We start from the raw sequence: 24,127 nt of genomic DNA, 5'->3' as shown, positions 1-24,127 counted from the left end.
CCCTCCCTCCCTCCCTCTTTACACCCTTGTCCCTTAGTGGGCTCGGGAGGTGCTGGTTCCTCTACAGCTAACGTTCTGGGTGAGAGGCGGGGTCACCCTAGACAGGTTGCCAGTTTGTCGCAGAGATAAAAACTCAACTTTAAATTTTTCACATTTTTTGAGGTTGCAAAATCTAACTAATCTTTATTTGAATTTACACCAACTACAAGTAGTTCATAATTTACAATTTGATACATGATTTCCATAGTTTTTTTTTTAAAAAACTAATATTTGTGTGTTGTATATTTCAATTTCTGTTTTCTTACCCTTCTCCTGTAAAGGCCAGATTGTGGAAGTCCCAAAAAGATGAATAAAAGTTGATGGTTGTAACATAAGAAGATGTGAAGAATCATTTTGCACATCACTGCAATTTGAAACACTTCTAGCAGTTTTTGTTAATTTATGCCATCAGTATTTCCACTTTTCAGAGCAAGATTTAATTATGTACCAAAGTACTTCTGTCAGATGACTGCTGAATTTTTAAGGCAAGAAATGTATAAAGATCAGAATATATTTGAATCAAGGGATGGCTGCATTTTAAAAAATAAATTTGTTGTTTTCTAACGCAACCTTCCTGCTCTCAAAGGAGTTGAGATACTCATTGAATTTTATATCATTTCATTTAGTTACATCATCTGAAAATGTCAAAGACAAGCTGCTGTGGAAGAAGCTCAGATTTTTCCAAGTGAAGTTTCTTTTATGTTATGACCAGTAAATTCTGGTCTTAACTGCAGTCGATAATTCTCTCAGCGTCTTCACTTTAATGAAAGTAAAGAGCTTGCTTCCCAGCTGATGACTAGTCGGAGTGAGGCAGAGGCAGAGAAAGGCTCATATTAAAACAAACGCACATTAAAAATGACAGGTGTTACAAATGTTGGCAGTAGGTTTTAGTTATTTTCGTAGGAGTCCACAGTTTTCTTGAACCATGTGTGACGGTGAATAAACAGAATGCTGTTACCGTAAAGGAACTAATGTATATGAATTACAACAGATTTGGCTTGAAATGTTAGTTTGTAGTTGTATTTTGTATCAGACTGGTGTAAACTTGTTAGTTTGAAGAAAAAAAATATTCTAACATACATAATTGGATCTCCAGTGAGCAAATTATGAAAAATGAGTGTTAAAGCTGAAAGACTGCAAAACTATATCTCTCATATGGGTTAAAAAACCCCAAAAACAAATGAAAAATCATAATTGTTTGAGCAGCTACTCGTGAAGGTTTAAGTGAAGCATTTCCATGTACATCTATAATCCTCATCAGTCAAAACAAACAGAAGTTATGCACTGATATGTCTATTTTTATTTTATGTTTTTCAGTTAACTTTAACTTTTATATTAAAAGCATCAAACGCACATAGCTTTGATTTCTGAAAAGCAAAAAACAAAACTAAAAAACCCCCAAAAGAAATCAAAGCCTTTATACAAACTTTTACTTTACATGGTGTCCAAATCTCTTCATCTTTGTCCAATGTTTTCAATATCAGAAAAATCTGATTTTTTTTGGCCCAGGTTTTGTCACAGATTGTTAATAGACTAAGGTCTGTACTTTGACTGGGCCAGTCTAATACTTGACCAATACTATAGGTTTTGGTATGGTTTGGTTTTCTTGTGGAAAACCGACATATTGATCTGATTGAAGCTCATGTTTGATGTTTCTACTGCACGGCTTGTTGCAAACTGCAGTGACTTCATCTGACACCCTTCTTACCATACGTCCACAAAATTCAGATCTGTTGGCTGATTGACTAGATGTCCTGTTGACAATGTTTCTCACCTTATCTGTGGATCTCTGGATTTCCTCCCTTGGATCACTTGACTGCTTCTGTGATTCATTTCCTCCTTGCTCTGTGAATTTAGATCGTATGTTTTGTGTTTCTAAGTTTGGATTCATGCCAAACTCTTTCCATCTATAGATGAGGAATTGGGAAGAATGTTGTTTCAGATTTGGAATATTGCTTTTTAACCCAATTCTGCTTTGATTTGGATCTCCGCCACAACTTCCTGCTTTGACCTTTAGTGTTGCTCATGACTAATATTCTGCAACAGACTTCTGAGTTTTTCACAGAACAGCTGGATTTATAGGGAGATTAAATCAAGCACAGGTGGACTAATCAGGTGAATCCAGCAGCTTACACTGTAATTTATTAGCAGTATCAGATTTGAGGGGACTAGATACAAATGTTTCTCACATTTTTTTTCAATATTTTGAACACAATAATTTTTGCTTCACTTAAAAAAAATATGTATTACTTTTTGTGTGTCTCTTCCGTACTGTCCTGACACACAAATGTAGAAAAATGTACATTTTATTAAACTCTGTTATAAATGGCATTTCCCCCAGACTCTTAGACAAAAAGGTGTGCAGATCAGAGCAGAGGCACATTACAGGATAATGTTGTTGAACTGATTTAGAATTGAATTCTTATCATGGACATGAATAATTCTGGAGAGGAGCATGTATTTGTCCCATGCGGTAACCCCCATGCGCCCCTCTGCCATTACACAGCATTCAGATTCCTTCTGCAGGTCACTGAAGCCTCCTGCATTAAAACCCTTTGCTTAAATATTCATCTTGAAAGACGTCAACGTCTTCCAATCAGTCTGAATAAATACTCTGCAGTAATTGAAGTCTCCAAGGATGGGCAAACATTATTACTCAAATTGAACAATTGTTGTGGTAATTTGGGAATCAGTTCCGATTTACTTTGGCAGTTTGAGTAACTTGACTGAAATTGCCAGTCGCGACGTTGTTGAATTAATTTTCACCTAAGCTCAGGAAGGCAATTCAGTAGTAATCAACAGAAGGATCTGCAAATGTAATTTTCTTGAAGGCACTCCAAATTTGTTCACTCCTTTTTTTTCTTGCTCTCCAATCCATTATTTGAGTCTGTGACATTTTAATGAGCCATATTCCTCCTCCCTCCACCCATGTTTCTCCCTCATTACCTCCACTCTCCCCCCTCCATTTAGACTTCCTTCCTAAATCTCTAAATGTTTCTCTAGGGGACTCTCTTGTCCTGTCTCGTCACTCTCTCCATTTCCTTTTCCTGCCTCCCCCACCTGCAGTAATAAAAGTGCAGAGGTTTCATCGAAACGTCACATTCCTTTGAGAAAGCCATTATTGTGGTGTTTAAAGGGGAGCCGATTCCAGTTTCAATCTTTAAATCGGCACCCTCGATACTAAAACACACAATGTTGATCACTGTATGTTTAACTTATTATACCAATGCTGTTATGAAACTCATAGGAGACTCAGAGTGCTGGTGGGGAGTGGGGATAAGCTCATTATCAGAACAAATATGGTGCTTTATTAAGTCCAGAGGACTTAATATCAGCAGCTAGGTGGATGGAACTGGGAGTCCTGAAGAAACTGGTTCTGGAATATTAATCATCTGGAATGGCCAATTTTCAAACCTTAAAATCTATAAACTATGAATAAAAGCTGAGTTTGTGCCAAAGAATAAAACAATTTAAATAAACTCTACAAATTCTGCCAGGAAGGGTGTTTAGGCAGAATTTTGCCAGAAGCTTGCTGATGGCTACAAAAAGCATGTAATCAATGTGCAACCTGCTAGTGGGCATTTAGTTCAACATTACTGGAGCTGTATGAATATTTGAACCTTTCTGTGTTATAACACTGTGTGGATCAGAATCATTCGCATTAAAATCAAGCTTGTATGTCATATAATCATTTTGACCCTTTGATAAAAACACTTATGCATCAATAAAAGCAGGAAATCCAGTTAGAACCATTCATGCCTTTTACTGATTGTATGCAAACTTTTGATTACCACTGTAAATCTCCTCTGAGTTTCCTGTGAGAATTGGTAAGCAACTTGTTTACTGTGTCCCTCCTTTGTCAGTTTTTATTTTTAGATGATCCCTCTCTCTGCATGCTTTATCACAGAGCAACCAACTCTAATGTAAACTCTTTGTCACTGCAGTAATGACAAAGCAGCAGCTGAAACACAGGCTGATAGATGCTGCTGCTTTCAGCTCATATGAACATGGTTTTATGTGAACAGAAATGCCTTTTATCTCCTTCTGCATAAGCAAATGTCAGACTTCTTTAATGCAAGTCCAAAATTCCTGCTGCCTGGAATGAAAAGGGGGAATATGAAATTAAAATAACCCCTAAGAGATGATGCATGAGGTCTGCTGAGCTGCAGGATACCTAACAGGACTCTCCTGCAGCTTCCTTTTCACCAGCCGCTGAAAGAATCAGATACTGGATGATGCTGTCTTATATTCTGGGTTTACAGTTATGGCCAAAAGTTTTGATACTGATACAGCTTTCATACTTTGGAAACTTTGCCGCTATAGACGTTGCATTGAATGAGCTAAAAAATATTTTTTGGGGGATTTTTTTTTCTATAGCAAATAGTTCTATAAACTTAAAATGTAACTTTATACCAGCAACCTATCGGCCACTTTATTATGTACTCCAGTGTAGTTACTTATTTACACAAATAACAAAGCAGATAATCATACAGCGCCAGCTCCATGCATTTTGGTTTGATGACTTTGATATATAATAATATATAGTGTCGTATAATAACGCTGCATGCTTGTGCCAGACGGTATTCAGGTTTTCAGAAACTGCTGATCTACTGGGATTTTTTACACATAATATTCTCTCGGATTTATGGGGAACGATCCAAAACACGGTCGAAAGGCAAATGACCACTTGCTCCAACAAATGTATACTAATTAATTAGCATCTTTGAATGCACAACACACTGAAGCTTGAGGTACTCTTGTCAGCTAAAAGGTGGAAACTGAAGCAGTTCGAACAGGCTCAACAGAATTGGACAACAGCAGATTGGAAAAGCATTACCTGGTCTGTAGAGTCTCAATTTCAGCTGGGGTCAGAAAGTGGCGCAGACATGAAAGCATGAATTCATTCCGCCTTGCATTAATAGGTTAGGCTGCCTTTGGTGGTGTAATGGTCAGGGGGATATTTTCTTGACACACTTTGAGCATAACACAGCCTACCAGGGCTATAGTAGCTCTGGGTTTGTCATTAAGGTTTAGTTTTATTTCCTGGTGACTTTTCCTTTGTCTCATTTAGTTAGTTTTAATTATTTTTTCGAATGTATTTCCTAGTTTTTTTTATTAATTATTAGTTAAATATTGTTTAGTTTTAGCTTAGTTTTTATTAGTTATAGTAGTTAGTTTTTTCATTTCAGTTAAAATATTTTCTCAAGTTCAGTTTTAGTTATTTTGTTAGTTTTAGTTAACTATAATAGCCTTGCAGCCTACCTGAGAACTGCTGCTGATTATATCCATCTATTATTATGTACACATTGATGACCAACACAGTAATTCATCATGTCACAAAAGTCAAAGTATCTGAAAGGGTTTTTTGAAACTGACAATGACCTCATTGGCCTTCTGGGTCACAAGATCAGGTTTGCATTGTAGATGTGCAGGCAGTACATCTGCAGCCGCTCCATGATCCTGTAAGATCAATACTGAAAAAAACCTCTGAATAAAATTTGACACATTGTTGAAGACATGCAGAATAAATTTAAGGCAGTTTGAAATGCAAAAGGAATCCAAATCCATCCTTTGGACCCGCAGGAAGACCCGGGACACCCTGAGGAGTTCTCAGCTGGTCTGGGAACAGCCTGGGATTCTCTCAGAGGAGCTGGTCCAAGTGGTTTTGGATAGAGAAGTCTGGTTCTGTTTGAAAGAACTCAAACTGGTAGTGCAATAGAAACATATTTTGTTTTGATGATTTGGCTTAAACACAAAGATTTGTGGCTAGTCGCACTCTCATTGCTCGGTTTGCATATGCATAACTGCCAACTACTTGCAGAAGAGACTTTGAAGACAGCAGGGCTGTCAAAATTGTTTTATTTAATCGTTTAAAGTGAATTAAAAAAAATCATTTTTGGCTTCGTCATTCCCTAACTGTCTTTTTTTAACTTTATTTTGCATATATCAGATATTGTTATTTTTACATCTTCTATTAGCTTGTGGTTTCTAATTATCACCACAGCATGCAGAATTAGATGGCTACAATCACTGATGCAAAGTTAATTAAAGCCCAATGAGGCAGTTCTGTTTGTACCAATTTACAGTAGGTCCTACAATTACAATTTACTGATTCATTTTCTTTACTTTTTTTTTTTTTTTTAATAAAAAACTAATGCGTTAATCTCAGAGGGTGAAAGAAGTTTCAGATTTCATCTGACACTCATTTTCTCTGCAGGACCTATCCATATTTCATTTATTCTCTGTCAGTGCTTTCCTTGGTTTTGTGGATAAACACAAGGAAATAAATCAATGCTGCTTTAAAATGAATCAGTGGCTCTTAATCCGACTTCTGTAGATGTAGAAGTCTTTTCTGTCTTAACAGGGGGAGCCATTCACAAATGGATCCGTATCAAAGAACTCGCCGCAACATGAACAAGCTTACAAATGATCCCATCATGAAGAGTGGGAGTAAACAGGTTATGCTTTCAATAAACAAATAATCACTGAGCGAAAAGCTAAAGTAAATTGTCAGTCCAACGACAATGACAGAGATAAGGTGTTAAGTAGCTTAAAATATTCTGATGGAAAAGATAACATCATGTTGCAGACACAACACCCCAAACAGCTTCTCTTTCTGCATTTTCTGTGGTTAAACTTATAAAGGTAAATGGGATCAGAGGAGCGGTTAAATAAAACATCAGGTCAAAAGTGAGACTTTTATCTAAAGCCTTTGAAGCTTATGCAGCTCCCATTGAACTATTTTGCCACTTTCCAGCCAAAAAATTTATTATTGTTTAAAGCAGAGGTTCCCAAACTGTGGGGCGCGCCCCCTAGGGGGGCCGCCGTGCCATTGCAGGGGGGGCGCGGGAAGCCGTCTGGATGAAAAAAAAACAACAAAAAATCATGAACGCTGTATGCGCTGGGTTTTTACCTTAGAATGGCCAACTCTCTGTTATTCCTATGTCAATTTGATACAGTAGAGGCTTCCACACTTCCCATATCTGTGTCCACTGTTACTATTATCAGCAGTTAAAACTGTTTAATCTGTTGTTAACATGTCGTAACCTGTTTTTCCGAGCCGCCTTCAAACGCAACATGGGCGCTACAATGCTCGCGCTGGGTTTACACCCGTGCAGGAGACCTGCTGCTGCTGGGCGGAGCTACGCAGGTATATTAGAATTAAGGCAGCAAACCAGCAAAATGCAAAGAACTTTTCACAGTTTTTCCCTCCAAACTAACCGACTGAGTTGAGTAAAACTGTTGGATGCAGGTAATATTAGCTAAAAGATGACTAGCTAATATCAATACAGCACTTTAAGCTTGTTAACAAGTAGCCTGTAGGCTACCGATGTTGTCTATGTCTAGCTACGTACATTTATTTTGCCCCCCAAAAAGAATCCACCCCCCCCCACACACACACAGAAACACACAGAAACACACAAGTCGTTCAACCAGACAGCATAGGGCGTAGGGGGGGCCCAGAAAATGTTTGGAAACCGCTGGGGGGGCCCAGGATAAAAAGTTCGGGAACCACTGGTTTAAAGAATGTTGTGCGATTTTGGACATATTTCAGATCGCATGACCACAGACCATAGAAGAGTGGAGACACGGATGGACAGGTAAATAAGGAATCTAATCATGTGGAACTGCTATTTTTCTACCACACCAGATAAAAGCAACACTTGTCAATCCATCTTACCATTTCCTGAACAAGAGACCACACCACTTGAAGTTATCATTGAAGGCGAGATTTCCCACCCAAAACCTGAAGAGAACAGTCAACCTTTTTCTGGACTAGGACTCTGACTTCAGGCTTAGAGGACTGACTGTCATCATGACTGCTTCACACTCAAACCATCCTGGGGCATGCTGAAGGCCTTGGCCTAAAGGTGGCACCATAATGACATCTTCCATACCAAGTAAAGATGTACCTTGGAGGCTTCAAACCAGACACCCTCCAATCCAAAGTTGATAATTGTAAGAAGTGTGGGTCAGAGTCCAACCTATTCTTCTTTTTATAACTTGTCAAGCATCTGTGCACAACCATTTTCAGATCTCTCCAGAGTGTTCAGTTGGATTTAAGTCTGGACTCTGGCTTGGAGACTCCAGAACAATCACAGTGTAGTTCAGAAGCCACTCCGTTGAGAAACTAAATAGCCTCTATTTGTGTGGCACTTCATCAAGTCCAGAGGACCCTACAGTCAGTCATTTCCCCATTTATGCACACATCCACCAACTCTGGTGTAAGGAACATACAGTATAGCCACAGCTTCTGACAGAAGCAAGGCTGCCTTACACCACCATCAGCAGGCAAAGCAAGTGAGTTGTGTCATTGTGCCCAATGACTGAGACAGATGAAATGGAGGCTCAAACTGACAACCCAATGATTACAGAAGGAACTTCTGCCACCATCACAACTGTCGCTCCATCAACAATGGTGCCTCAATAATGTCCAATGACTTTCAGGCCAAATTTTGATACAAACTATATTTGTAACAGAGGCTCTCAGCATTCAGACTTACATCTGAGGCCACAGATCCACAGAGAAACTTTCCCCTAATGTGAGTTGTAGATCTATCAAATCAGGCCTCCACCAGCTTTTCTCCAGTCACACTCACCATTCCTTGTGCCTTACCAGATCCTTCCATCACCAGAGCCAGCACATTTAAAAGCTCTGCCCTCCCTGTGTCTAAGAAACTGCAGAGACAGCACTCTCCTACATCTGATAGTACAGAATATCCTTTCTCTACGGCTATTATCCTTTTGATTCTGTCCATAATTCTCTCATGGGATATCGTCCATATCTCAGACTTTTACTACTTTTTGAGTAAAATTTACTGTCGGCTCAACAGTAAAAAGTTTTTATGAATGTCTGCAAGACTTTAATTTATTGTGACAAACTGAGTTGTGGTATTTAAATAACTACAGGTCTCATGATGAAACATTCCCTGGAGATTTAAATGAATCAGTAGATGTGATTTAGTTTAATAGAATCCAAAGTCCTTGTGGAATTGATGTCACAGGATTTGAATAAAGAACATGGACTTCCTTTTTTACTTGGCAGACTGACCGTTGGTACAATTAGCTACTTTGAGAAAAAAATGATTAGGTTATACACTATGTTTCAAGACAAAATACATAACACGTTACTAAAATTTAAAAAGTACTTTTGTGTTTACAAGGTAATTACTAAGATCCTATGTTATAGCTAAAGAAACTAAAGAGGAATCTTATTCTTCATGAGTAAAGATCTTGGGATCTGCAACATAAAAGTTCCAAAAGTTCCAAAAATTATCTAAAAAAATAAAAACAAATAGAAGGCATACTTTACATAGTACATAGGGACAAGTTCATGCATTTTTGCCATTTATTTCAAAGGCTAAAAGATAAAGACACAATGAAATGGAGAGAACACACCGTTGGGGGTCGCGGATGATGATGATGATGATGATTCTTGTGCGGGAGAAGATGCTCTTCCAGCCTCACCTTCTAATCTTAATTCTTATTTTGTTATGATCTTGGTAAATGTCAAATATATTTTATGTGCCACATTATCAGAACTTCATTATCGAGATGTACAATCTTATTTCTTTTCTGATGATGACCAGAAAAGCATAATCAGAAAAGAAAACTGATGATGCTTCATGCATTTAAAAAAAGGAGCATTGAAAAAGCACTTTTTATCACCAATTCTATTCTCAGTGGTTCCAGCTGGTGTGTTGGTTTTTGTCATGCATATAACAAATGCTAAATAAAAAATAGTTCTAAAAGCCAGAATTGTATTTTAGTGTTTAGCTGTGTAATGGGTGGTGGTGAATAACTAAAGGAAATTGTGATTCTTCTAGTACAGACCTAGAAGGAGGAATCAAACTAAACTAGAGAAACTTAAAGACCTTTTCACTCAACTTTTCTTTATTTGCCTCAACTGACAAAAATTTATTAGCAACTTAAGATGTGAGGGTTTAGTTTTCATAAAAGAAGTTTTATAAAAGTGAAAGATTCAAAGAAGCTGTAAAACTTGCCCGTTAAAAGTGGCTGTTTCTTTTTTTTATAGCTCTGCTATTTTGTGGTAAACTTGTAATAAATGCTCATTAAATTCTGGCTTTATTTGTGTTGCTGTTCTCATAATAACCAAGAAAAGCAACCCAGTAGCAGAATCAACTTTCTGTTCCTGTTGGATAATGTGAAATTCTCGTAGTTTTCACAGTAGATGAAGATTGATTTACCAGTTTGCAGAGTTGTTTGAATATTGAGTAAACGTTAAAACTAGGTTGTCTCCTGCTTTGTATATTGTACAAGAATTACGTTTGCATAAATGATAAAGAAACACTGCATCATGATTTAACTCATTTGAAATGTTGACGAGTAAATACAAGCACCTTTTTATTTTTCCAGAGTAAAGTGTGGAACAGAATGGGCTCCGACTGCAGATCAATAACTGGAGAGATGCCAGAAGTTAGGCCCAGACAAATAAAATACAGCTTTCAGATGAAATCCAAGCACTTTACTGGGGAAAATGTTTTTTATACACTTAGGGGAGTATGCATAGATGCCAATTAACACAAAAGAATGAGAGACATTAAATGTATCTGTCTGAATGTCAGTGTTGGCTGTTCCTGTTGGGCAGATATAAATACAGGAGTCGCATCTTCCTGCTTCTGCGTTGATAAGAAAAAAGCGGTAACCATAGAAATGACCATTTTCCCTATTCAAGGCTTCAAGTTTCTTTCACTCTTAAGATCAGTGAAGTAATTTAAATCTGACTTTAACAAAGAGATTACAATGCTTGGTCTTGATGGGATCAGTAGGGGTTATTTTGTTCAATGGCGTTTTAGTAAATAAATATTACCAAGTTCATTTTGCAGTAATGACCTTCAGGATTAAAACACAAACTTTGAAGCACGATAAGTGAATTAGGTCTCTGGGCTACCTTAATTTGCTGTTACACTCTTACTCTGAAATATGGCCAAGATCCACGGCAGAGGAAATGGAGGCAGAAGAAGAAGCAGGAGACAATAGCCAAGGCCTCTGCCAAGCCAGAAACAACAAACTGTCGGGATGCCACAAGTGGTATAGACAATACATTTACACAGAGTAGCATAACATTGTCATCTGGCAAGTTGCATGGACACCAAAGAGGTGTTGGAAAACATTGTAGACAATTGTTTGACCACTCTTATCACCAGAACTCCGGCTGAGTACAGTTTGCTGAGCCTATCTAGAATCATGCAACATTAGGTCTCTTATAGCTCCTTTGTTCCTGAGTCTGAGGCCCCATTTGAACCTCAGCTTTCTGTTACAGAGTAATAGAGCTAAATAAAGTCGACAACAGTTCTTCAGCCTGTGTGACTTAGAGGAAATTAACTGCTGATTAAATGACTCATTAGAAGCTTATGAATAATATGACATTCATGAGAACGATGAGTTCTCATAGTGCTACTGTTCTGGAAGCATGTGGATAAAGTGAGTCAGGGATTTTTGTAACCTTTAAGACATAAAGTATAAGAACATTTGCAAACTTTCTTAGAATGTAATTCTTTGCCCAAATGATGATGAATAAGAAGTTATTGTTAGTTGAAGCATCTGGTTTCATTGGCGGTTTATTGCACTTATAGTTAAATATGGATGTTATTCATAATGCTGTCAGTTTTCATGGTGTTTACAGAAACATTTGCTGTAAACAGAGTTAATAGATGCAAAATAAAAAAGCTTTACCCCCACATTTCAGCTGTTAAATAAATGAGTTTGGATTTTCTTTCTCTTTCTGTAAGCATGCAGCATCTTGGTGGGACTTCTTCCTCTTTTCTGAACTATAGGAGCCCTCACATGCTCTGGTACGGCGGCTGTGACGGCAGTAAAGTCTGAGGGTTTAGAGATTAGGGTGGAGTTTAGGTTCGGGCCTCGTCGTCTCTGAAATCTGAGCGACAAGCTGTTTTTGGTGTCAGAAATGGAAGCCATAATAAAACTGATATCTCACTGCCAGGAGGAGCTCTATTTGTCTGGCTGCATTTTAATCAGGTGCTGATGCAGCATTTGTGTATCTGTGCGTCCACATATTTTTACTCATTTCTCCAAACCATTATTGTGTTTTTGGGGTTGAAATCTCTACGTGCAGACTGCCTTCCTCCTCCTTTGTGTTGAAGCAGATTTCTAGCTCTTAGTCATTTGATGTTCAATCTGACAGAAGATTATAATAAACTACTGTTGGCCTTCTTTTTTTACTGTGTTTATCTACAGTTATTCCGTCATTTTTTGTCATTTATGACAACACTTTGTGTGATTCTTCTCTCTTATGCATGCATCATAAAGGATTATCTTCTCATCTGTCACTCTCTTCTTCTTCCTCTTCTCTTGATCTCCTCTCTCTTCCACCTCTTGGCTCTCCTTTCCTCCCTCCTTTCCTTTGCGAAGCCTGTAATGATCTGGCGGCCTCGGGCAGAGACAGGAAGCCCAATGCTTTGGTCCAGGTGGCTGTCATAGATCCCCAGAAGCAGCAGCTCGTCTTCCACGCCTGCACAGAGATAGTGGAGGTAAGCTATAGAGACACACATACACACACAGATACCCATTCACCATCTCCTCTCTGCCTGTCCGTAGCCTTTTGATGTTTGCTGTTTTGCGAAGTTGTTGGGTCTCAGTTGCATTTCTCTCCATCTCTGTCGGTTCAGCTCCTCATTTTGGCCATATCTTTTGAGTTTATGTAATATTCCCATGGCCTTAACTCACGATTGTTTTAGTAATTAATTAATCGATCAATTATTCTCAGAATTAACTGATTAATCCGTAATTTGAAGCGGATTAAACTAAAATTATTCCACTCGAGGACATATTTACAAAGAAGGTGTTTTTTTTCATGTTAAATGCAAAATGTGTATTTTTTTTTATACAGTTTTGGCTTATTTACTGCCCTGAGCGTGGTAATCTTTCAGCAAATGGCCTTTTTTTTGAGTTTGTGTACTCCAGTTAACAATTAATCAATTACTAAATTAGTTGACGATTATTTCAATAATCGATTCATCACAATTAATATGATTAATAGTTTCAGCCATAAAAATTTTAGACAAACTTCAGTGTATTCAGTTGGGATGTTATGTGATGAACCAACAAAAAATTAGGTCAAAATTATGAGATGGAAGGAATTATTTTAAAAGATTTTTTTCATACGTAGTAAATGCGTTGATCTAAATCATTCCAGTGTCGCTGTATGTTCAGCATTGTTGTCCTGCTATGCAAAGTGAACCACCACCACAGTAGATTTAGAACTATCTATCTTCCTATAACTTGTGACCAACTTTCCTTTCCCTGCTGAAGAAAAGCAACCCCACAGCATGGTGCTGCCACAACCAAATTTCACTCGTGCATTCAGCCTGATTTGTGTGCAGCTGTTGTTCAGTGTGTAAAGTCGTGGTCTTGCAGTCCAAACATTGTGGATTTAACAGCTTAGTTCATAAGTCAATTCTTTCATTGGAGCTGTGCATCTCTGCAGCTCCTCCAGAGCCGCCATGCTTGTCTGATTGATGCTCTCCTTGCCCACCTTTGTCACTTTAGGAAGACAAAGCTTAAAGCTTGTAATTATGGTTTTAGAGCCTAACTCTGTTCCTATACTTGTTCTTTGGTCTTCATGATGCTGTTTGCTCACTAATGTTCTCTACAAAACCTCTGAGTCCTGAAAGAAGCTGCTGGATTTCTACTGAGAACATTAAACATGCGGACATTTGAGTGATTTCTGAATCCGACTGGTTGTCTTGAATTTTATTTAGGGGTATCGGAAGGAAAAAATAAAAGTACACACTACACTTTTCTGCAGGGGCCCCAAAGGGATATTGAAGGAACAATGAATAAACTTTCTTTCTTCCTTAACAGATTGACGTCAGTCCGACAGGAAAGCAACGAAACGATATCTTTGTATGTCAGAACAAACTGGGAATCTCACTCGATTATCTTACATATTTCCATTTCAGCAAACATTCTGACATAATCTGAAATATCATAACTTCTCTGGGATCTTTTCTCATGCAAACTTATAAAATCATGCATCATTTTCCTTCCACTTTGCTGTCAAGTTCAGTCTTATGTAGTTCTGTCACATAAAATCCTAATAAAAGGGACTGAATTTCTTTGGCTGTAGTGTGACAGGATGGTTCCGCTTCAGGAAAGCACTGTGCACTGCACATGTGGATTTGGCTGGGACACCGCTACATACAGATTTCATGCCTGTTAGCCTCTTTCAGTGCTTCAGTATGACACTGTTGCTGCTGAGGAAAAAGCCACATGTGTTTTTTTCTTTTTTTCTTTCATGCAGCATGCAGCTGCCCCCAGTCCCACTGTGGAGACACACACATACACGCAGACACACACGCGTTCTGGTTCCTCCTCTCTCATATGAGCGCAAAGTTTCCAGACGCATGAAAGGGAGACACTATTTTCCTCCTAATTCAGTAAAGCTTAATTAGCATAACCATCTCCTTCAGAGTCTGATTTCAGCTTTCTTTCCCTGGCGCTCAGGGAGCAGCGGCGAATGTGTTTTTCTGTTCATGCGTGTGTGGAAACACAGGATGTGGTGGGATACTGTATGCTGGCTCAGACAGCTCCGCAGACACTGAATGCCACTGGAGTTCTCATTTCATGGCTGTAATATTCTGGATGTGGAGCAGGATTTGAGAACATGGACTGCCTTCGACTTCACAAAAACAGGGTATGTGATTACTGTCTGATTTTATCAGGGTTTTGCAACCTATTAAGGATTTTCCTAGAAATTTACTTTGCAGTGTGAAAGTTCTCCCTAAAAAACTGATGATCAGATTCAATATCACAAACTAAAAATATTCTGCCTCTCCTGAAATTCTCTTCTGAAAAACATTCTGGAGATTTCAGAGGAAAGGGGAAAGTTTCAAGTTTCATTTAGAAATGTTTTCCATGGGATATTATTTGCTGTTTGAACCAGTGAGAGACGTGTGAGCGCGTCTGAGGGCTTGTGTTTCTGGGCAGATCCACTCTAGCTGCGGTGCCTGAAGACAGCCCCGCTGCCTCTTGTGTTCCTCCTGTTGTCACATTCCCAGGATGCCTACTCTCAGCAGCTGCTGTCGACTTTGCCGGATACTTGAGCGCTTGGCTGCTGCAAAAGCTTCAGTATTAGTCACATTCATGTGATTGGCATATTATTGGGAATCCACTTTATCTGATTTATTAAGATTTAATTTAGAAGATAAATAATGGAAGATGCCAGCTGCTGCGTAGCTTTCCCTCGTCTCACTCATGAATGCCAAGCTGGAGTTTGGAAGGAAGTGAACAGAACTTTCCATCAGTTTGAGTTTAAAGATGTCAGCTTTTTGTGTTTTTATTTACATAGTTTGACATAAAAATCAATGTCCACAGTGTTGAGAGCATAATTCACATTAAGTCCTAAAACATATGTATGAGAACATTATGTAATATCACTGGTTTATCTTGCATATAACAGTTGAGACAACACACCATTTTAATAGTATTTTGGAGAAAATTCCAAATCAAAATGAGTTTTCAGTCCAGATTTGCCTTTAAGTGCTGAAGCTTTATTTTAATTTAATGTCAAATTTCCAACCTCTAATAATAACATGTATAAAGTGGGAACATTGTTTTCAGTGAACAGGGATTCTGCTGTGGGACTTTCTAAAGCACTCACAGTGAGGCGAGTCCTCGTTCAGCAGTCCCTCCAAGCTGCAATCAGTTAGTGCTTCTGTGTTTGAATTGCAAATGAAATGATCTGTTTTCATATCAAATTGCATTTTTTTCTGTTGGTTTGATCTATTTAAATTGTTAAAGTGGATTACAGAGATGTTTGTTCTTTAAAAGTTCCCTTTGCAAAACACTTTATAGGCTGGATAAAAGGCACTTGGTGTTTTGTTAAAGGGCCACTGCAGCAAACAGGGTAGACCAGCCAACAACAAAATTACTGCACTGTTTTTCCACCATTGTTGTTTGGAGAAAAAAGCAGTATTGGAAGACACAGATGAAGATTTTATGTTTACTTCTGGTTTTTACGCTCTCCTGTGTCCCATTCTGCCGATTTTATTTTTTAAACTCATTACTATGCAGTACGTTGTAATTTTCAGGATATAAAAAGCTAGATTTGCAACACTGATGCTAGCTGCAACTGGACAGAGCTTTAAGAAACAGATTTCATCTAGACAAGAAATGATTTGACATGTTATCTGTGTGCAGCAGTATATGTGTATTATTATATGTACGGCCAATTGGACGGTGATAAGCTTGTACTAATGAAGTTAATTTTCAGAGCTTTGAGAAATAAGTAAAACCTTTAAATTTATATTTTACATCTAACATTTACTGCTGCAAAGCATGAACTGTAAAATTGGCCTTTTTTCTTCTTACTAATGAGAAAATTATTAATTTTTAGCTTTCTTTACAAGATTAAACATATTATGTCTTATTAGGTGAATATAATACTCATTTTACTTAAAAACAAAACACCTCTGACAATAATTATTCCAGAATTACTGTATGAAGTATTGGTGTTTATTTTCACCCTTTGGAGAGCGGTCTCCTGCATAGCTTAGATGTGTTTCTGCTTTAACGCACCTCAAGTAAATCAATGGGTCATTAACAGGCCAATGCAGACATAATTAAGCCATTAAGCCAAGACAAACGTAAAATATGCAGGACACTGGCTTAGTATTGGACTCTGCTCATATAAAGATTTTCTTATTTCCACATTAAACCCTCATTCCTAGACATAATTAAACATATATGTCTTATTGTGGACATTGCACATGTTTTTGCTGTGACTAATTCATAAAGGATTAATGTCAGTCCTTTGAGTTTCTTGTATGTGAATGGGTTTGTGTTTCACGTGTACTCAGTCTGACACAAGAGATGAGAAATTTGGAAAGAAATGGCAGCATGTCTTTTGCCAAACCTTAATGTGTCTCCACTGGAAAATCCTACAATGTGGGTAGCTGGTCCAGGAGTTCTGAAACTTGACGGGGATTTGACGTCAAACAAAGCCAGCAAATGAAAAGGCCTTTGATGGTAACGCTAGTGAAGCACAGACCCATGTGCTGAGAGCACGACCAACAAGTCTCGTCTGTCTGTTTGTATATACAGCTATGAGCGGTCAGGGGGCTGGGGGAAAACCCACTGAAGGCACACTCAGTAGTCTTATTTCTTCCTCAGCCTAATCACACACAAGCACACACACCCTGTTAATGGCCTTAAATTGGTCGTCCCTCTGCGGAGCACAGCCCGGATGGACAAAAAGACCAGAGAGAGGCAGCTGTCTGCCATAGCATATGCTCACCACTTGTATGACAGACTGGTTTGCTTCTTGGCATAAATGGAGACAGGCTTACCACTTTAGCTCATCTCAGCCCATCAGCAGCACTAAGAAGATTCAGTCACTGCCGAGGCTGCCAAGCATGCTGGTAAGTCTGAATGAGGCCTATTCAGCGTGCCAGTGAGGGCAGCGAACAGGGCTGTGTGTGTGTGTACCTGCATTTCCTTCAGCATAATAGTCCTGTCTGTCTTTTTTCCGACGTGTAGCGCTGATAATGTCCTGATTTCAGTTCAAAGCAATGCATTGGTTTCACCGTCTCTGTTCCCGCTGTGCTGAATCCGGCTGTGTGATATTAGAGCACATAAACCACAAGGGTTCATGGCTGGGCGCGAAAATGGCATCAAGACAACTATTACCATGCCTCAAGAGGCTGAAATCAGAGTTTCCCTCTCCAACAGCTCATCGAGGATTTTTGAATTATCAATTTGCTCTGTGATGCTTTGCATTTTCAAAAGGTAGAGGCAATGTCTGCTTTCTTGTCTGAAAGAAGAACTGTGCTGCTGCTGGAGGTTAACCTCGTTAAAACCTAGTTTTCTCCCCTCAGTGCTGGTAAAATGATTGTTGTTTTTGGCTTTGAGCTGTTGAAAAGAAAACTCAAGATCAGGCTATCGAGATAATTGACAGGCCAGGTGATGACACCCAAGTAAATAAAACAAGCTCCTAACTCCCCCACACCCCCAAAAAAAAAAAAACCAGTAAGCTACTGGATACGAAGCCTGTTTATCAACTGACCCTAAAAATTAAAAACATGCACATAAATCTGGGATTATGTCAATTTCTGTCAAACATTAATGTCTTTAGATCACCTGTTTCTCTCATTTGTTCAGTGTGGTATGAACCAGACTGTTTTAAATTAGACCAAGTAACAAACTTGGTCAAATTTTATAGACTAAGTTTAAAAAATTAGACCAACATTGGTATAATTCTTTAGACCAATATTTAGTTCTGTTTTTTAAATTAGACCAAGTAACAAACATTGTGCTAGCAGTCTTTTGAAAAAATAATATATCAGCTGCTCAAATTGCTTTATAAGCTTTGTATTTCAGGGCTTTATATTTGCTGGAGTTGCTTCTAATTGTAATTTTCAAACTCACTTGCCAATAAGCATCTTTCTTGGCTCTTCCAGCTGTGATTGCTCTGTCTGCTGATAACTTTATGTGTAACATTGAATACTTTCACGGTGCCTTGCAGAGAATTCAAATAGAAATTTTTTGCACTTTCTTACACCACCACCTTAAACTTCAACACATTTTTATTGCAGAAAAATGCGTAGGGATAAGTTGCTACTTTGGACTGTTTGCTGTAATTAATGGAACCGTCTCTAACAGAGAGTTGGAAGGAAAATGTCAGGCTCTCCGTTAGCAGTAATGGGCTGTAATGCTCAAAATCTTCCAAATCTGAAACAGAGTTGGCAAAAAATTTCCTCCTCAGCAAGTTTTTGCTGCCAAGGGTGGCACTGGCAGGTTTAGAGGTTAATTACTTTTTCAGAAACGCCCAGAATAGTTTGGGTGGACATTTTCTAAGATGTCATCCTCATTTAAAAACTAATTTATTTTTATTTACTTGTCTGTTAATGAAATTGATTTGATGATCTGAAATATTTATATGTGGAAAAAAAGCAGAAGAAATCTAACGGTTGAAGTACTTATAAGTTTTTACAACATTGTTAATGTATCGTTGGAGGACGTCCTGTTTTTTGCTTGGCTTTAAAGATGGCTGAGAATGCAGTTCTGAGGTATTGAGAAATAAAATGACCTCCCAACAATAAACTGTTGTGTTAGTTTGAACTTTGTGCTCTTTCTTCGTTGTCAGAATTAATATTAGCAGTGTGGCCCACTGAGGTTGCCTTATAGTAAAAGCACAGACATCTGTCCCGCTTCCTTTCCTTTGTATGCTTTCATCTTCTGCCATCTTTCATGGTGCACACAGAATAAATACTAAGTAAATTCTTATTTGCATTCAACATGTATTTGTTATTATTATCTTACTATTGAGTTAGAAAATTCTATGTAAAATAATTTGGTGAGTTAATTAAATCAGGCATGCGATTTTGCATTATTTGCCTTATCAGGGAGATTTATTCATTTATCTCAGCTGTTTTGCAAAGCTTTGCTAAAATAGTGAGGTTTTTTTTTTTTTTTTTGTCTGGGTGTGACCTTACATCCAAGCGTGACAGTAAGTCTATGTTGGCCTCATTACTGCCCCAAGTCTGTCCCATATGGTCCCAAAGGGCTACATGCTGGAGACGCCCATCAGAGCGGAGCAAAGGAAGAGAACGCCCCCAGTGTAAACAGAAAATGTTTTGAACTTGTACAAACACACAACACCAAATGAATAATAAGTTCTCAAAGGCTTTTGCCTGCAAAAATAGTTTATTAGTGTCAAAATATATTGCTGACTAAATGAACTTTAAAATAATTCATAGTTTCCAGGAGACTGTTTTGTTGTGCGTTTTATCTTTTCAAGCTCAATTTCAAAGAAACTAAAAGATAAACAGACAAAACTCTTTTGAGGTAAAACTTTCTAAACTTTTCAGTCGTTGGTCTCATGGTACACCATGGAATAGATGCAGAATGAAAATCACTTGCAGAAGATAAACATTTTTGTTTATGTCCAGAATCATGTTTTCCTCTCAACCACTTTTCATTTCAGACCTAATCCCAACCCAGGTAAGGTAAAGAAAACAGCCAGTAAAAAGCCTCAGCACACACAAGGTAGATACAAGTCTAAAGGGTAAAACAATATGTGGTTCGCTTCAAGTACTTGAAAAGATCTGAAAGAAAAAATGATCAGAGACTCCCTAAACGTTTGGATACAAGCTTGCTTTCCAATCAAACTGCTGAATAGCTTCATATTTTTATCTGTAAATAATTTATGTTTTATGACTGTGTAGAAAAAAGTCTGTTTGTTTTTGGTCTTTTTAGTCCGACTTCATGCATTGCCTCCTGGCTGACGCAGACACAAGTGGACAGCATTAAACATGGTCATTCACATCTAAAATTAAAATTCATTTTGAGTGCTCACATTCCAGTTTGGCCAAACTAACTCAGATATGTCACACGGTGAGTTGTGACCAATCCCAGCAGTTTGAGGCACAGTTTTCTAACCTAACAGATGTGATATTAAAGAAGAAAAGCATGCATGCTATAAAAACCCAGATCTGTGGGCTCAATCTGCTTTTAGTGTATTTACACCTACATTTAGAGCCATAAAGGGTTGAGCTTGTTGTCCACAGTCATTTTAGGGATCTGTCTAAATGGAGCCCTAAAAAGATCTAATTGCTATATCCCCACTAAATTTGCATAATGTGCCTGTGTTGAGGTTTACTAGTGTCATAGAAATTAGAATAAAAAAACTACATTAAAGTGATTGCCCTTCTTTGAAAAGAATTTCACAAATATACTTTATTATATCTCAGCAAACTGGTAAACAGTAAAGCTGTTTCGAACTTTTATAGACCAACCAACATAAAGATTTTACTTTACGCCCATCTGCACTTTTACAGTCATCTATCTGTGCTGACATAATTACTAACATGAAGTTCTGGTAGGCAAGATGTCCAGAGTTCTGGCCAAGAATATTTGGAAATGTGGTCAAATTGAACCCGCAACCTTCTGAATGCCAAACAACTTCTCATTCTTTATATTCATAAAAGAAAATCAGCTTCTTTGTGTGCATGCAATGTTCAGTCAACAAAATAACATGGGGACAACACAAACATCACCTTTAGGAAGATGATTGTGTCCTCCTCCCTTATCCCTCTAATCATGATTTTCTTTGACCCTTAAATCCACTCAGTTTTGCATAATGTATGTTCAGTGCTTGTTTATGCACAAATGGAGGAGTTGAAGTATGTTAATTACAGATTGAAGATGGATTAGAGCTCTGTTTGTCATAATGAGGATCTTGTTCCTTTAAGACAACGCTTTGAATTTACAGATAACTCTATATTCCTTCTACCATTACATGACGTTATGTGTATAAAGAGCAAAGTTCTGGATGCAAGCAAATATAACAAAGATGCCACAATTAGATCTGCTTCTGCTGAAAGTGATTCGGTTCTTTTGCTCTTTTCCACATCAAGGGACCAGAGTGAGATCAGGCATCTGGTCAGGACGCCTCTTGGGGCCCTTCCTTTGATGGTCTTCTGGGAATGTCCCAGTGGGAGGAGATCCCAAGGCAGAACCAGAACCTTCTGGTCCAGGAATGCCTTGGGATTCCCTTAAAGAAGCAAGAGGATCTCTGTGTTTTCCCTTCTGGAATCTAGAGTACATATCACAAAACTAGGCTCTCCAAAGTTAGAGTACTTCCTCTGAAGGACAATGGTGTCAGTCTGTTCATTAATGTCCATGTGAAAAAAAAAAAAAAGAAAAAAAAAAACTGAATTATAAATTAATTTGTAAATGAATGTGTGAGAGAAAAATCTCAGAAAAATAAATTGAGTTAAAGATTTAGCTGCTCCAGTTAGATTAAAAAATGAAAACATCACTATGGTGATAAAAAAAAATTGGTAAATAAATAATCCCACTTGCAAACCTGAACTCCAGCATAGTTCAGACATTTAGACTAAAAAATAAAATGTTAAAATAAGTTTATTAAAGCAAACTATCATATAATTAAGCCAATTTTGTTCAATGCATTGTTGAAATTTGCAAAATCCATCCAACATGCCAACCGCCCCAACCATGAAGGAAATCCAGACATAAATATGACCAGAGTGAGATCAGGCATCTGGTCAGGACGCCTCTTGGGGACCTTCCTTCCAGCACATTGTCCGGAAAACCAAAAACAAACCATCTTCCTGTTGTCTTCATCATTGTTTTCACCACTAGTTTATCACTAGACTCTTGTAATCCGAAAAGAGCGTTTCCATTATTGTTTTGCGAAATACATCTATTTCTATACGGCTGACAAACCGCCTCATCCTAGTGCTAAAACCTATTGTGAGTTTTTCCAGATTGCCATGTTTCCATTAAGCAAATTTATTTTTGTAATTTCAAATAGCCCAATTCTATGGTTATTGAAAATGTGCACATAAACACACTCACGCACTTTCTCAACTTTTTTCTGTCCAACAGGCAAACAAAGACCCACTGTTTTTGACGGGGGTGACCTTCCCTTCAGAATATCCTGACAGCCAAGACTCACTGGTCAAGCTAACTGTGTATGATGCAAAAAACAAGAGCCAAGAATCAGTAAGTCAATACTTGTTGTTCTCCGCATGCATGCACGCAATTAAACATCCAGACAGTGATGCGATGATGAAATGCATTTAAGACGAGCTGTGAAGCTGTCTCACTTTAGGTTTGGGGATGCTTTAAACTTTAAAGGAGATAAAGAAGCTTTAAGATGCAAGTGTCTGAGTAAAAGCTTTGAATGACTTTCAGGAAGCCTGAAGAAATATGGGAACACAGCACTTGAAAGGTTACAAGAAAAGTCTTGCTGCTTGCTACTAAAAGTAAGACGAAATGAGGGCTGATTCAAGAGTTTTGCACTCAACTAAACTTCAAAATCTCAGTATGTGTTAATCTATCCTAGAGATTCAAAAGGTTGGGTTCTGAACTGAGGTATGTCTTAGTGATCATTCCTTTCTGACACTAACCTCTGCCTGTGGCTTTGATAGAGAAGGTTATTCAGCCTGCAGTGAGCTTCAGAGCGTTGCAGCCCCTCCCTTGGGAAAACCATCTGTCACATACGTGGGAACTGAAAGGAGACCCGGACACAGAATCCAGAACAGGCCAACCTCTGTGATTTAGACGTTTAAAACAGAATTTATAACAAGCTACTTAGAGTGGGCGTGGGTTTCATCTTAATCAAGTAACGAGTTCAAGTCAAGATGCCAACATCTTAATTTGCTTGAACTTGCCATAAAACATTCATGAGCTTTTTTGACCATTAAAAGAGTTTATTATGGCAGCGCTTGGTGTCTGAAAGACAAAACGGTGGCGCAGTGCCAGCGGCAGCACGCACTGCCACTTTGTAATTCCTCTTTGTAATATTTAGTGTAAGTCAGTTGTCTTTGTACTTCCAAGGTAGCTGGAAAAAGTTGGATTACTTGTAGAAACTTTAATTTTCTTGTGGAGAATTTTCATTTCCAAAGAGAAATATGACAAGGTTGTTTTTTTACCTTTGCTCATAAATTTTCATCCATGAAGTCCACATGCAAATTTAATGGTGTACTAATAATAAATGGAGGTTGACATTAATAACAATAAGTTAGTTTGGCAAAAGAAAGCCAAAATATTATAATTTACTCAAATACAACTGTTGTGGTCTCTGAGTTCGTACACTGCCTCACAAATTATTCATCCACCACTTTATCACACTTTGGCATGTGTGAAGCAAACAACTAATATGTGTTTTTACTGGATTGCAAAACACAGAATAGTGCAATAACACTTTAAAGGGGCAGTATTTTCCAGACACAGTGCCATTTTACAGCGCTATAAAGTAACAATGTTACGTTCAGTTGTCATAGAAATGTTGTATTTATCAAATCTGACTTAAAAGAATTTTGACTTTAATTTAACGCCTTGAAATTGGGCCTCTGTCTCTTTAAAAATTTCTCCTCCAGGATAATTGCGTCATCGCTCCACTGTTAACGTTATAACGTTTTTTTTACTAACGTTTTACCAACGAGAAGTTAGCAGTTCCACCAGGTGTTTGCTAATTGCTGCTGGCTAGTCTGAAGGAGCTGAGCGAGGGAGTCACAGGGGAGGGATGGTTCGTGAGGCAGAAACTCAGAAGCTTGAAAACTACAGCTCCAAGGAGGAG

General features: G+C 38.1%; 1 protein-coding gene across 1 annotated transcript in view; it reads left to right on the top strand.

Moving 5' to 3' along the window:
• inpp4b (inositol polyphosphate-4-phosphatase type II B) overlaps window positions 1-24,127 on the top strand; it is a 179,077-nt gene that overhangs the window by 5,459 nt on the left and 149,491 nt on the right. The window contains exons 2-3 of the mRNA XM_015035564.1: window positions 12,433-12,551; window positions 22,432-22,548. The gene's annotated coding sequence lies outside the window, so the exon portion shown is untranslated. The remainder of the gene's footprint in view (window positions 1-12,432; window positions 12,552-22,431; window positions 22,549-24,127) is intronic.

This window comes from Poecilia latipinna, unplaced genomic scaffold (assembly GCF_001443285.1).
Source record: "Poecilia latipinna isolate Pla-1442-1.1 unplaced genomic scaffold, P_latipinna-1.0 Scaffold21, whole genome shotgun sequence".
Classification (NCBI taxonomy): Eukaryota; Metazoa; Chordata; class Actinopteri; order Cyprinodontiformes; family Poeciliidae; genus Poecilia; species Poecilia latipinna.
The sequence above is the reverse complement of the archived record's forward strand: the minus strand, read 5'-3'. Positions and strand labels throughout refer to the sequence as shown.